This window comes from Fundulus heteroclitus, chromosome 14 (assembly GCF_011125445.2).
Source record: "Fundulus heteroclitus isolate FHET01 chromosome 14, MU-UCD_Fhet_4.1, whole genome shotgun sequence".
NCBI lineage: Eukaryota > Metazoa > Chordata > Actinopteri > Cyprinodontiformes > Fundulidae > Fundulus > Fundulus heteroclitus.
In genome coordinates, this window is record NC_046374.1 from 25,499,047 (window position 1) to 25,512,446 (window position 13,400).

At 40.3% G+C, this 13,400-nt stretch overlaps 1 long non-coding RNA gene across 2 annotated transcripts; it reads right to left on the reverse strand.

The window, feature by feature from the left end:
* Window positions 1-6,719: 6,719 nt before the first annotated feature.
* On the reverse strand, window positions 6,720-7,973 carry LOC118565876. 2 transcript variants are annotated; one of them, XR_004932685.1, is made up of 4 exons: window positions 7,937-7,973; window positions 7,717-7,852; window positions 7,545-7,598; window positions 6,720-7,254 (listed from the first exon to the last, which is right to left on the reverse strand). It is a non-coding gene; the product is annotated as an uncharacterized LOC118565876 (long non-coding RNA). The 2 variants fall into 2 exon arrangements; XR_004932686.1 differs by having other exon boundaries at window positions 7,717-7,847; window positions 7,937-7,963.
* Window positions 7,974-13,400: the final 5,427 nt, after the last annotated feature.

A 13,400-nucleotide genomic window follows, 5' to 3' on the forward strand; every position in this document is an offset into this window, starting at 1 on the left:
AGCAAAAAAGCAGACTTGAAGGCTGACAGAAATTTCACAGTCAGCCTGAGACAAAATAATCTCCTTGATTTTGAATTTTGCTGCCCGATGATCGCGTTGGAGGCTGGGTTATCTCAAACGCTCATGGATGTCATGCAGACAAGAGGCGCTACCCTCATCCGCAACCCTTAACGACACCTGTGACCTGCAACAGTGCTCTACTGAACTGCTGATAACATACAATCTAAGACTATGGCTGTAGGGGGGCTACTGGGCAATCATGGGCCTACAGTGAAGCACACACACATGAACATGGCGATAAATACACACTCCTCTGACTCACTGCCTCTGCTGTGTACGTTATGCCTATTATGTTGCATGTATGTTGCTTTTTTCTGCTGAGGGCTTTTTTAACTGCATTTTCCTTTGCCCCCCCCCCCCACCCCCCCAGAGACACTGAGAGAGAGAAATGCACTCCTTTTTTCCCCTTAACCATCCCAATGTATTCCTATTCCATACTCTGTAAAAACCAGCGCCTAACAAAAGGCAGCCAGGCCTCAGCGACCTGTCTCCCATTTATGTCTTTTTTCTTGATGGGTTGTACTGAAATATAATTTCCCCATGAGAGGACAATGAAGCAATTTTGTTCAATTCAATGTGTCTCCAACTTTATCCTATGACAGATTAAGACAAATAAAAGAAATGTGAAAAAAATGAAACATGATAATATGGCTTAACTGAATTGTCAGAAAAACAAATATTCAACAGAAAAAAAAGAAAGAAAAGGAGAAAAAGTATCACATTAACCAGTCAATCAGCTGGCAAAACATGTTCGTCCACTTCATCTAACTTCAGGAAGATCAATCACTTACACAGTAATAAAGAGAAATTATGTTTATTTAGAGCAATTTTAACCATTCCAGCCAAACACAATTATCAGCATCATTGATTGTTGTAAAAAGAAAGTATTTTATGATTTCACTGATTTACCACAAACTAAAAGATTTTTGCATCTTACACCAAACAAGCAAGTTCTTTAAGCTGCTTAGTAATTAGGCCCGAGCAGCGAAGCGCTGCGAAGGCCTATTGTTTCTGTGTTGTTTCTTATTATTAGGCCCGAGCAGCGAAGCGCTGCGAAGGCCTATTGTTTCTGTGTTGTTTCTTATTATTATTATTTTTATTCTGCCCCCCTAAAGAGGGGCCTTTTTGGGGGCTTTATCATATTCAAAAACTCACCAAACTTTGCAGATGCATGGTGACTGTTTAAAAATTTTGTATTTTAAGGTCGTCACAAAAATCTAAAGAAAAATGCCTCAACGGCGCCACCTAGAAATTTTCAAAGGACCCTTTGCTATTCACTTACTTCATCGTAGATTAATGAAATTTTGTACAGTTGTAGATCTAAGCAAGACGCTCAGAATTTACAATTAACGTCATAGTGCAAATATCACAGGAAGTCGGCCATTTTAGATTGAAGGTCGTAATTTTACCTCATTTTTGACGTTTACAGCATTGGTATTTGATCGAACTCGTCCTAGGGATTTCGAGCGAGCGGCTTGAAACTCGGTCAGTCTGATCATCAGGCATGGCCAATTAAAAGTTATCAAAACGGTGAGTTTTTGAGCATGTTGAAGGGGCGTTAGCAGGGGTCAAATTTCACCTACTCGCCACAAAACAGAAAACTGTTATATCTCCTACACAGAAACACACAGAGGCACCAAACTTTCTGTAATTGATCATCATCGGGTCTTTTAGAATATCCAATGGTCAAATGATGACATCACTTAGGCCACGCCCCCTGACAATAGGAAAAACTGTTATATCTCCTACACAGAAACACACAGAGGCACCAAACTTTCTGTGATTGATCATCATCGGGTCTTCTACAGTATCCAATGGTCAAATGATGACATCACTTAGGCCACGCCCCCTGACAACAGGAAAAACTGTTTTATCTCCTACACAGAAACACACAGAGGCACCAAACTTGATTGATCATCATCGGGTCTTCTACAATATCCAATAGTCAAATGATGACATCACTTAGGCCACGCCCCCTGACAACAGGAAAAACTGTTATATCTCCTACACAGAAACACACAGAGGCACCAAACTTTCTGTGATTGATCATCATCGGGTCTTCTACAATATCCAATGGACAAATGATGACATCACTTAGGCCACGCCCCCTGACAACAGGAAAAACTGCTATATCTCCTACACAGAAACACACAGAGGCACCAAACTTTCTGTGATTGATCATCATTGGGTCTTCTACAATATCCAATGGTCAAATGATGACATCACTTAGGCCACGCCCCCTGACAACAGGAAAAACTGCTATATCTCCTACACAGAAACACACAGAGGCACCAAACTTTCTGTGATTGATCATCATCGGGTCTTCTACAATATCCAATGGTCAAATGATGACATCACTTAGGCCACGCCCCCTGACAACAGGAAAATCTGCTATATCTCCTACACAGAAACACACAGAGGCACCAAACTTTCTGTGATTGATCATCATCGGGTCTTCTACAATATCCAATGGTCAAATGATGACATCACTTAGGCCACGCCCCCTGACAACAGGAAGTGTCATGTTTTATTGTTAGCAGTCGCTATGTTACCCCTCTGAGCTAATCAACATGAAACTGTGTCCACAGACATGTTGCTGTGTTGTGGATTCCAGGCCCAACTGGATTCCATGTAGCAGTGCGGCATGGTGGCGTGGCGAAGTCACCTGAAACGCCGCTGCCATATGTCCAGACTTCCATAGGGTATTGACAAATTTATTAAAAAGTAACTTAAAATTACCTTAAAAGGACAACATTTTTAAAAGTCAAAAGGCTTATTTGATGCTTTGAGAACATCCCTTCTATTCGGCTACAAAATCAACTGGATTCGATGGAGCAGGGCGGCGTAGTGGCGTGGCAAAGTCACCTGAAACGCCGCTGGCATATGTCCAGACTTCCATAGGATATTGATAAATTTAATAAAAAGTAACTTAAAATTACCTTAAAAGGACAACATTTTTAAAAGTCAAAAGGCTTATTTAATGCTTTGAGAACATCTCTTCTATTCGGCTACAAAACCAACCAAAACAGGATGATCTTTTAAGCTATAAGACCATTTTTAAGATGTCAATACATAGATTTTAAGCTGGTGGGTCGCCACTGCCTCCGGTGGCCAAATGCATCGCTGCATCAACTGATCTGCACCAGTTTAATCTCGTCATGGCAAAATTATTTTTTCTCTTCATGTGTGGCCCTAATACTCCATCGTAAGAACACCGCTGTCATTACCGCGGGTCCTGGGGGAAAAAAAAACGCTGCTCCTGGGGGGAATTTTTGATTATGCTCACGCATAGATGTGTAAAACTTCACATTGCAATTCAGACAGGCGCAGACTGGACCGTGCAGTTCATTTTAAAGAGGCAGTTTTGGCGCATACTCCGATAGAAACGGGCTGCGGGGAGCCTAAGTGTGTTGTCGTGGGCGTGTTTACCCGCTGCAGGTAACCGCTGTGAAACAATCAGAAAGATTTCCCTGATTAATAACATCTTTATGGCGCTCATCTTTGTTGTTACTATGTGCTGCTTTACCAGTTCTCTCTCTCTCGCTCGTCATCGGACAAAAATCAAACTGCTTCGTGTTTGTATTTGAAATTGTGCGTCAGACTCAGATTTAGAAGTGTTGTTACGACGTTTGAGCTGTAACTGCAACCGTTTTTTATATATATATATATATATATATATATATTTATCTGGTAACTTTACTGAATTTGCAGCTTAAGAAGATTGGGTTTGACAAACAACACCAACTGTCCCCTCAATCCAGTGCACACAATACCACAACAGACCTCATCACGCTCTACAGTACATCAAGAAAACTAAATCAACTAAAACAAGTTCACGAGTGCACATGAAATGAAGTTAATCCATATTTGTGTGTCAGGGTGTCTAAGCATTCTCCAGAATTTGACATCTCAGCAGAGCCTGTAATAATTATAGAAAGTAACATTATAGTTGTTCTGCCTTTTGTTAAGACAGCAAGGAATTCATGTCGTGAATACATTACATAAATAAGATAATAATTCTTAGTCAGAGGAAATCCAAGGCAAAAACAGTTAGAAAAGTTTTGGGTTCATATTTAATCAGAGTGAGACATCACAACTTTGTTAGATCTCTATGTGAATTACGTGAGATAGTGAGTGCTCTCACCTTAAAAAAAGATCTTTGACGTATTTTGCTCCGGTTAAAAGCTGCTTTTCAGCGATGAAGCTAGGGAAACTGCTAATGTTGAAGTTGAATTTGTTCTACACGCTTCTGCCTTGGAAAAATATTCGTCTTTTTACAAAAAGAATGTTTAAAGCCAGATTTGGGAACAAAGGTTATTCAGAGAATGCAAGAAAAGGAAGCTTTTGTGGGGAACTTTTGTCCTAGCTGTCTAGCTGCATATGGCCCCAGGACAGCACAATAGTTTTCTTGAAGTTTAATTTTGGAGAAGTAGAAACAAGTATTAATTTCAAAAGGTATGTAAAAAAGGAAAAAAGTTTTTACAAAATCTTAAAATGTTGGATAGTTGTTATTTCCATCTTGCTGTGAAAATTGGTGAAATATTATCATTTTTAATGCTTAGATATAAAATCGCAAGGCCATTACTAAAATTGCCTTTTGTTGAAAATGTTTTTTGGCATGCCATACTTTATATTTATAGGTAGCCTAGATGTGCATAATAAAAGAGTGGAACTAAAACCTGGTCTAAAATTATTATGGAGCTTTAACTTGCTAAGAGTAATACTGTTAGATGATTATATCTTTAAAATGAGATAACTGTCTCATAAAATGTGATAGTTGGTCTAAAGAGATGATTCAATTCAATGTTATTTATATAGCGCCAATTCATGAAATATGTCATCTCAAGGCACTTTACAAAGTCAAAATCAATCAGATTATACAGATTGGGTCAGATTATACACATTGGTCAAAAGAATTCCTATATAAGGGAACCAGTTCATTGCATCAAAGTCTTGACAAGTAGCATTCTCTCTTGAAGAAGCGTAGAGCCACAGGGAGAGTCGTCTGCATTGTCCATGGCTTTGCAGCAATCCTACCTACTGAGCAAGCATGAAGCGACAGCAGGAAAAAAAACTCCCCATTAACGGGAAGGAAAAACCTCCAGCAGAACCGGGCTCAGTATGAACGGTCATCTGCCTCGACAGACTGGGGTTAGAGAAGACAGAGCAGAGACACAACAAGAGAGACAAAAAAGCACAGAAGCACACATTGATCCAGTAATCTGTTCTACATTAGATGGTAGTAGCGGGTGATCTGTCTTCCCTGGATGATGCCACAGCTAACAGAATGCCAGACCAGGTGTACCTACTATGAAGAAAAAAGAAAAATCAAAAAGTTAAAATCTGAAATGACAACAGTCATTCAAAATTGAAGAACAATAGATTCTGATGTCCTGCAGTAGCCTAAACGTATAGCAGCATAACTATAGAGGTAGCTCAGGGTAACATGAGCCACTCTAACTATAAGCTTTTTAAAAAAGGAAAGTCCAAAGAGCCAGCTTCTAGTGGAGAAGTTCAAGTATCTTGGGGTCTTGTTCACGAATGAGGGAAAGATGGAGCGGGCGATCGACAGGCGGATCGGTGCTACGTCTGCTGTGAAGCGGGCGCTGTACCGATCCGTTGTGGTGAAGAGAGAGCTGAGCCAAAAGGCGAAGCTCTCGATTTACCGGTCGATCTATGTTCCTACCCTCATCTATGGTCACGAGCTTTGGGTCGTGATCGAAAGAACGGATACAAGCGGCCGAAATGAGTTTTCTCCATAGTGTGTGTGGGCTCTCCCTTACAGATAGGGTGAGGAGCTCAGTCATCCGGGGAGGACTCAGAGTAGAGCCACTGCTTCTTCACGTCGAGAGGAGCCAGTTGAGGTGGCTTGTGTATCTGGTAAGGATGCCTCCTGGACGCCTCCCTGGAGAGGTGATCTGGGCACGTCCCACCGGGAGGAGGCCCAGGGGAAGACCCAGGACACGCTGGAGGGACTATGTCTCTCGGCTGGCCTGGGAATGCCTTGGGATTCCCCCGGAGGAGCTGGCCCAAGTGGCTGGGGAGAGGGACGTCTGGGCCTCCTTTATAAAGCTGCTACCCCGCGATATTGCTAAAGTGTTCCTTTAGCAATAGTCCAATTGCTAAAGTGTTACTTTTACATTACTTTTGGGTGTGTATCCACCAATTTAGATGTTAAACTTTCATAAAAGCTGTCTTAATGCAAGAAACAAAACCCTTAAACACATGAAATAGCAAGTAACTTTAAAAAACTAAAATGGTTTTGTTAACTTTTCACATTAAGCTGGATTAACAGCTAGTAAGATACCTTTGATTAAATTGGTATACTAATGTTTAAACCAGGGGTGTCAAAGCTACGGCCCGCAGGCCGAATTCGGCCCGCCGAACGATTTAGTCCGGTCCGGTGGCCAAATGCATTATCATTATTCAACGGCTGTATCTCCTCGCTGCATCGACCGATCTGCACCAGATTTTTTGTGAGTCGTGGGGGAGCGCTGCCGAACACGTTCGTGTGAATCGCCCAGTGGACGGGCGGGCAAAATGCGTGACAGCATCTGCGGTGGCGGGCGGCCGGCGGTGCGCAAATCCCAGCGGTGGCCAATAGGCCAGAGCGGCGCTTTGCTGCGAGGGCCGAACATCACCGCTTGCGGTTTTAATCTTTATTTGTTTTGTTAACAAATCATACTTTAGAATGTTAATACAGACACTGCTGTTAACATTAATATTCTTGTCAACAAACATTTCAAATCAAACATGTTGGTAATTTCTTGTGTTAACCCTTTCGTTGTATCCAAAATTGTTCAATAAAGTTTTGTGATTTTAAAGTTCAAAGTTAAAAAAGAGCCACAGCTTCAGAGAATTGTGATAACAGATGATCATTTATGCCCCAATGATAGATCAGAGAAGTTATAATTCAGCATTCAACTCTTCCAACAATTTAATAAATGCCTCTGATTGTCTCATGCTCTCTTCGAGGTTCTTTATTTTGACATCTAACTCAGTGCTTTTCTTCTCAGCATACGCCTTGCTTCTCTCAAGAAAATCCATGACATTGTTCATAAATTGCTCAAATGGTGGAAAGTCTTCAGGACGGTCCCCCATATATTTCTTCATCACATCTATTATCAAATCCATTCCTGTGCTGTAGTAATTCATCAACTGTACATAGGGTTTAACTGTGGACTCATGCTCTTCCTGATGGGAAAAGATAAAACCGATTTTAGGATATGGCACAGATTGCAGTGGGTATCCTCATAATGTGTGTTGTGTAGCATTCATATGTAAATAATTTAATTGTATATACAGGGATCTAAAATAATAAAAAATATATGACCCTACTTTATATGTTGAATTTATAAATGTTCATGGTTTTTATGTTTACCCAAATGGATTACAAGATAATAAGGAAAACATTGACACAACTTTGCCTAAAGATCTAATCATCTGGATGGATTGTCTTTTGCTAGGTTAGGTGCGTGTGTCACCTTCGCTTCCTGGAGTTGTCTCTTTAAATGCTGCTGCCTTTCCTTTAGTTGTTTCTGCAGATTTAGGGAAAATGTTTTACTTTTGCAGTCTGTATGCATAAAGAGATGTAGCTGTGTTGTAAATATCTGATCAACCTAAACATCGATTAACCAGTGATGCCAATAAATTTACCAGCTGTTCCTTGTCGAAATGGGACCTTGTGAAGCAGACCAGACTGAACAGAGTGCAAATCAGGAGGAGGCGTTTTGTGGTTCTGGTTCTGCCTCCTCTGCCGTTTCTGACACACATTACTGCTGCCATGACTGTTCTGGAGAAAGAATTGAGAGCAAATGTTGTCAAATAACAAAAAAAAAAAAATCTTTATTGGTCATTAAAAGTAATGTGTACTTACCTGAGATCTGAAATATGTAGGGTGAACAAAGTCAAAGTGAATAAGCAAAGACGATGCAGTGTTTTTATTTTCTCCGCTGGGAACCTCCCCCAGGGCGTTGTCAAGGTGTGTGGATGACTGGCGGTGGGTGTGGCTACTGTACCTATCTGCACTCCATTACATAACAATCTCCATTCCACCATGTTTCATTTACAAAAACATATTTTACTCTTTCGATTTTAAAACTTTCCCATAAGTATGTTAAGCAACTGTTTTTTCTCCAATACTAAATAACACTGCTAACTGTTACTAAATAACTACCATGTAAAGAGTACAACATTATTAAAGATGACTGAAGGGTGGACAAAATTAACTCCAAGTTGGAGGCATTTTTTTCTAATTCCAAAATTTTTGCAATAGAACTCAATGTGTCAGAACCACATGTGCAGAGTCAATGCAGACACGTTACACTCTTTCATCACTGTCTCAGGTATATCTTCCCGTCACTCTGAAAGAGGAAACAATCCCAGATCATCCGCTCCATCCACCAGCTCCATGTTGTCCAGGAGTTGGCGGATGCTTTAGTCCAGGTCTGGGAGGAGATCCCTCACTTTGACTTGTTTTAAGGACATTACATCAAAGTTGGATCTGCCTGTAGTGTGTTTTTCCCCTTTAATATAATATATCTATATATATATATAATACTGTAGTATAAAAACAAAAACAAACAAATTAATACTTTCATTAATTAAAAGCAAACGTGGCAAACTACATTTTCAGATTACCATCTATACCTATACAAGTTATATAAGCAATTACAGAAAAAGATTAATTAACAGTTTTTGTACCAATAAGGAAAGTCAAAAAAGATAGACATGACATAAAGTAAACAGAAAGAATGGATTAATTTATGTTTTTCTTGATTTCAGTTTAAGCTTCTTTCACGGCTTCCTTCCACTGAAGGTAGTACAGTTTGCTTCTGAAAACAAACGCCTAAGGTTAATGTTAGCAAGACGTAGTCAGAAATGTTAAGCCTGAATTGTTCCCATTGTTCTTGCTCCCCATCCAAGAAATGTCACAACTTCTGAAAGGTGCCTTTTAACTTTTCGTTTTACTAAAATGAAACTAGGCAGAAAAACACTTTACAGGAAGCTAGCACCTGTAGCATGAGTTACAGATGTGGCATTAAACACATTCAAGTCTCACATTTCATATAATCTGTCTTAGATTTAAAACAAATGTCTTTGCATTATTCACACACACAAAAGAAAAACCCTCAAGATATATCTTTAGTTTAGTTGTAGTGTGGCCAAGACGCCTTATAAATGCTGTTAAAATAACTTGATGTTTTAACACAGCAGTCTGGATGAAGCTTTAAACACACACGCACAAAATGCTTAAAAGACAATGACATGCGAGTTCCTAAATTTTCATGCATTCTGGCATGTTGTATTCTAATGTAACTCCCCCAAAAAAGTCTTTAAAGTGATCATTTATTTTTGTGTTTTTTATACCAATCAAGCAACATGGAAGATGCATACATGATTGGATTTAGGATAACAGGATTTCTGCTTATTGGAGCTGGTGGTTACTTGGTATATCGGCAAATGCGGAAGATCTTAGCGGCAGTTCTGGCCTTAGTAAGGCTGCCAGTAGTGTGTGACGGATGTGAGCAAATCTGCAAGCCCGATGCGATCCTTACGCTGCATGCCATGTCAGCTGTGGTCTGAAGTCAATGGTGAAACGGAAAAGACCTCGGGGAAGTCCTAGCTCATTTTACGACGGAAAGTTTGGCTGTTTGTGAATGACATTAAGAAAAAAAGCAAAGGCTTGAAGGCTGACAGAAATTTCACAGTCAACCTGAGACAAAATAATCTCCTTGATCTTGAATTTGGCTGCCTGATGCTGGCCTTGGAGGCTGGGTTATCTCAAACTCTCCTGGATGTTATGCAAACAACACGCTCTACCCCCACCCGCACCCGTTCCTGACACCTGTGACCTGCAACAGTGCTCTGCTGAACTGCTATTATGAACAATCTGAGACTATGGCTGGAGGGGGGCTACTTGGTAATCATGGGCTTACAAACCATGAACACGCACACATACACACTCCTCTGACTCACTGCCTCTGCTGTGTACTTGTATGCTTATTATGTTGTGTGTATGTTCCGTTTTTCTGCTGAGGGCTTTTTATCTGCATCCTCCTACTGCCCCCACTTAGAGTCAGTGAGAGCAATGCACTCCTTTTTTTCCCTCAACCATCCCAATATATTCCTTTTCCATACTCTGTAAAAAGGCCTCAGTGACCTGTCTCCCATTTATGTCTTTCTCTTGATGGGTTGTACTGAAACATAATTTTCTCCATGGGGGACAATGAAACAATTCAGTTTAATTTAATATGTCTCCAACTTTATCCACAATGTGCTATGACAGATAAAGACAAATCAAAGAAATATGAAACATATGAAATATGAGAATATTTTTTTTTACTTTACTATCAAAAAAACTAATATTCAACAGAAAGCTCTTTATCACTTGCTTGAGTTTCATATGATTAGTTGCATTACACATTGCAAAAAACAAAAACAAAAAACTATTCTCAGACACAGGGTTTTAAATGGCCAAGGCTTTTTCAAACCTGAAAAACTGTAATATTAAATACTTTGTTCTTTTCCTTCCACAAACATTTCACAACATACCTCTGTAAGATTTAACTTTCATTTCTACCAAAGTAAAACTAGGAATAACCACTTCACAGGAAATTAGCACCTGTAGCATGAGTGACAGGTGTGACAAAAAAAACATTCCCCCAGTTGTTCTATCCCCCCCACACACACACGCACGCACATATGCACGCACACACTCATAACTGCACAAATATGCAAAACAGAGACATTGCACGCATGCTTACCATAAACCTTTTCCTCCATTTCTAGGTCTGTGTTTCGTTCCGCTTTAGTAATTTATGTTTGATGGGAGCAACAATTGTCTTATGCATGGTTCTGTTACAACTTGACATTCACTTGCAAAAAGTACAATGTGAAAGCAAACCAAATGAAAACATAAAGTATGATTTTAGTCAGGACCAAACATACGGACCAATGGACATTCCTGTTGTGAATACACCCAAATTGTCCTGAAGCATTACTGCCCACAGGGAAAATCAGCAGACTTCCAGTTCAATCTGAAAAACTCACAGAGAAAAGGGAATCAATTAGAAGAGTTTTATTGATACAAATTCAGTTTGGCGCTCAGACCTCGGCAGGAAACATGAATGTTGATTTATATTTTAATATACAAAACAGATGTATGAGAGTAGGGATATTTCCCCCCGGGTCTGAAACTGGTGGTGGAGTGGAGATAGATAAAGTAGGTAGTCCAAGAGTTGGTTGAGAGGCGATAACTTAGATTGAGAGCTGTCCATGCTGAGCAAGCGTGAAGCGACTGTGGAGAGGAAAAACTCCCCATTTGGGAAGAAACCTCTGGCAGAACCGGGCTCAACATGGTGGTCTCTGCCGGACCGAGGGAGTTGCGGAAAACTCCAGAGAGTCCAGGAGGAACAGCAGTCTGTTAGGAACGAGGATGAAGGTGCATTGACGAAGCCTGGTAGAACTTGCTACTATGGTGGAGAAGGGGATGGAGGTGGGTTGAGGGTCATCCGAATCGAAGTCTGACATGATCAGTCTTCTCGCAATTGCTGAGAAGCAGGCTGAGGGATGATATGGAGCAGTTTTTAAGTAGAACGCTGGATGCTGATTGGACTTCGTGGAGGTGTGGCCCGGAGCAGATTGGATGTGACAGAAGCGGACAGGCCTCCAATTGGATGGAAGTAAGCAGAGTTTCTTCAGTTGAACTTTCACTTTAGTTCCATTTTAATTTGAAGCTGAACTCTGGGATGATACTGGCCATGGTACTGGACAGCTAGTTTCTTTAGGAGCAGGAGCAGCCTCAGCATTATCTGCACAGAGTTGAGTGAAAAACTAGAACAGCTAACAGCTGAGTGTGAAGGGAAAAGGTTTGAAAAATTGCTCCACAGGTGAATAGTCATCTTTTCTCAGTGAATCCATTATTGGGCTAGGGTAATAGATTCAATGGTACTTGTATAGTGGTTTATCAAGTCCAACAACTCTAAAGCAGTTTATACAACATTCAGTCTGCCTGTGTAAATTCTCTGTTATCGTAACAGCCAAAGGGCATAAATTGGAGGCAACAGCAGCACAACCAACTGCAGGTTCCTCAAGTGTGAACCATCAGAATTGACAAGTACTCCTGGATAGGTGTCGAAACGTTTTCAGAAAGAACTGGGAGAAAATTCAGATGCCTTCAATTCAAACCTGTTTGCTACTACATTCAGTCATTCACCCATCCATACACATTCACACCCTGATGGATGATAAGCTACATTGATTAGCTACATTGTAGCCACATCTGCTCTGGGGCAGACTGACAGAAGCAAAGCTGCCATATATCGGCCACCGTTGGTAATGCGGGTGCAGCGTCTTGCCCAAGGATAGCTATGACCTAGATGGTCAGAGTGAACCGGCAACCCTTATCCTGATGGAAAAAGAAAAAACAGTTCTTAGGACTTGGCACAAATTGCAGTAGGTATTCACATAACGTGTGTTGTGCGACAGTCATATGTAATGGATTGAATTGTGTTGTGCAATTATACACTGTTCAAAGTTATTTAATGTTTATTAAATAACCCTCTGTCTATTAAGTATTGTATGGTGATGATCAGCTCTTAAGCTGAAATCAAGACAATGGTTGAAAGGGATGAATTCGAGCGCCAGCAATCTTTTAACAGCAAAACCTGCATACACATAGAATAAAGGAGTGACAACTTCTTTTCAAGTCCAAGAATTTAATAACAGAAACAAAATAAACATCCAGAGAACATCACTATGTAATGCTGTTTATCTGAATTAACACAATATTTCGATTAACAAATCCTCTCTACTAGGCTAGTGAAACTTAACTAAACTACTAAGCAAAATGAGTATAAAAAGAAGCTAAGCTAAGGAACTATTTAGATGCAAAAACAAACAAAAGACAAAACAAAAGTGGTTGGTCATAATCAGAATAATTCGGTGAATCCTTGTTCACTGCAGATCTACCATGCATACCATGCAGAAGATAAACAGGCTTATAAGATGTGGGTACAATCAGGTAGACCAAGAGATGGGACTCTCCTAGAATATTAAAAATTCACCAGTGCAAAGTTTAAATATGCCATTCGATACATCTCCAAATGAGAGCAGACTCCATGGCTGAAAACTTGCTTAGTAATGATGTTATTGGCTTTTTGAATGATGTTAGAGCCTTAAACAGGTCTGCTGCATTACTCCCCAGTACCATAGAGGGCATATCTGGGGCTCACCCTTGTGCTGGTAATTGAGGACAAAACTAGTAAGGTTGGTAGCATCAACTATGCTTACTTAACTATCACACGACCTTACAAACTAACAAGGTCAAGATGTCCATA